This window comes from Schistocerca piceifrons, chromosome 4 (genome assembly GCF_021461385.2).
Source record: "Schistocerca piceifrons isolate TAMUIC-IGC-003096 chromosome 4, iqSchPice1.1, whole genome shotgun sequence".
In the NCBI taxonomy this organism is placed as follows: Eukaryota; Metazoa; Arthropoda; class Insecta; order Orthoptera; family Acrididae; genus Schistocerca; species Schistocerca piceifrons.
Genome location: NC_060141.1, coordinates 547,058,778 through 547,061,194, shown reverse-complemented (window position 1 = coordinate 547,061,194; position 2,417 = coordinate 547,058,778).

Below are 2,417 nucleotides of genomic sequence, written 5' to 3'. Positions count from 1 at the left end.
ACACTGGTAGCAGTTACTTCTGTAAAATATCTGGGGGTATGCGTGCGGAACGATTTGAAGTGGAATGATCATATAAAATTAATTGTTGGTAAGGCGGGTACCAGGTTGAGATTCATTGGGAGAGTGCTTAGAAAATGTAGTCCATCAACAAGGGAGGTGGCTTACAAAACACTCGTTCGACCTATACTTGAGTTTTTGCTCATCAGTGTGGGATCCGTACCAGATCGGTCTGACGGAGGAGATAGAGAAGATCCAAAGAAGAGCGGCGCGTTTCGTCACAGGGTTATTTGGTAACCGTGATAGCGTTACGGAGATGTTTAATAAACTCAAGTGGCAGACTCTGCAAGAGAGGCGCTCTGCATCGCGGTGTAGCTTGCTCGCCAGGTTTCGAGAGGGTGCGTTTCTGGATGAGGTATCGAATATATTGCTTCCCCCTACTTATACCTCCCGAGGAGATCACGAATGTAAAATTAGAGAGATTAGAGCGCGCACGGAGGCTTTCAGACAGTCGTTCTTCCCGCGAACCATGCGCGACTGGAACAGGAAAGGGAGGTAATGACAGTGGCACGTAAAGTGCCCTCCGCCACACACCGTTGGGTGGCTTGCGGAGTATCAGTGTAGATGTAGATGTAGACTCTCACCAAAATCAATATTTAACAGTTCTAAAACATTTCTGTGGTGGATTCCGTTCTTATAGCAAATTTAACACAAATTTTCTGATCTCTCTTACAGAAAAGAAATAATCGCCGATACTACTAAAATTCACAACCTATACAAAATAGTTACGTGTTTGCACCTATTACTGTCCTTCAAAGTAGCTACCAGCGTTGTGTAGAACCTGTTTCCAGCCATGTGGAAGGCATATTATACCTTTAGCAGAGACTGTTCTGTTGATGGTGCGAATGGAGCGGTCTACTGCCTGCCGAATCTCTAGAGCAGATCTGAAGCGAATGCCACGACGTGGTTCCTTCATCTACGGAATCAAATCAAAGTCACAAGGACTTAAGTCCGGGTAGTATGGTGGATGGTGCAGTACTTCCCAGTCCCATCGACCGAACAGAGCAGCCACAGCTTGCTCTGTATGCGGCCACACATTGTCGTGCACATTGATGGTTGGGTTGCGCCGAAAGTGTCACCACTTCTTTCGCAAAGCTGGTCGTAGGTGATGCACCAAAAACGAACTGTAATACTGTGCACTGACTGTCTGCTGTGGAGGAAGGTAATGCGTTAGGATAACACCATCACGGTCGTACACGAGAATCACCATAACTTTAGACCGCTCCATTCGCACCATCAACAGAACAGGCTCTGCTAACGGTATACTACGCCTTCCCCATCGCTGGCAACGGGTTCTACACAACGCTGGTGACTACTTTGGAGGACAGTAAGAGATGCGAACATGTAACTTTTGTGTCGGTTGTGAGAAATAGTTGCCACTATTTAAGTTCCATCCCTCGTACATTTAATCCTTTTGAAAGCTGACCACACGCTAAATATCCATGTGGCTAACACTGTACTGAAACTTTTCAGACGTGTTTACCTACATCATAACCAATCGGACCTGTAAAACATGTGAAATTGGCAAAGTTCCTTATTTTTTTAATACACCTCGAATATCTTCGACCATCGCTAGTACCCCAAAAGACAGCCTTCATCAGTAAATTATACACACGTAAAGATAATCACGGTCCCACTAAACCCTTCTGTGAAAAGAGTTATTTTTAATAATGAAAGCAGGTTTACTGTCTGTAGATCCGATGGGAGGCAAAATCTGACGTAAAAGAAGTCTTGCGATACCTGCTAACTCGTGTCGGACCTTCTTTCGTCCAGCGTAGCGCAGCAACTGTAAGTGGCATGGGAGTCTCCTGCAGAAATAATGAGCCATGCTATCTCTATAGCCGTCCATAATTGAGAAAGTGTTGCCTGTGCAGGAATTTGTGCGCGAACTCTCGATTATATCCCATAAATGTTCGATGGGATCCATGTCGGCCGATGTGGGTGGCCAACCCATCCTCTCGAACTGTCCAGAATGTTTTTCAAACCAACAGAGAACACCTGTGTCCCAGTGACATGGCGCATTACCATCCATAAACGTTCCATCGTTGCATGGTAACATGGCGTCCATGAATGGCTGCAAATGGTCTCCTAGTAGCCGAACTTCCTGACCAGTCCATTCCATGTAAACACAGCCCACGCCATTATGGAGCAACCGCCAGATTGCACAGAGCCGTGTTGACAACTTGGGTTCATAGTTTCGTTGGGTCTGCCAGCACACTCGAATCCTACCAGCAGTTCCTACCAACCGAAATCGGAACTCATCTGACTGGGTCACTGTTTTCGAGTTGTCTAGGATCCAACCGATATGGTCACGAGCCCACGAGACGCGCTGTAGGCGTTGTACCATTGGCAAAGCACTT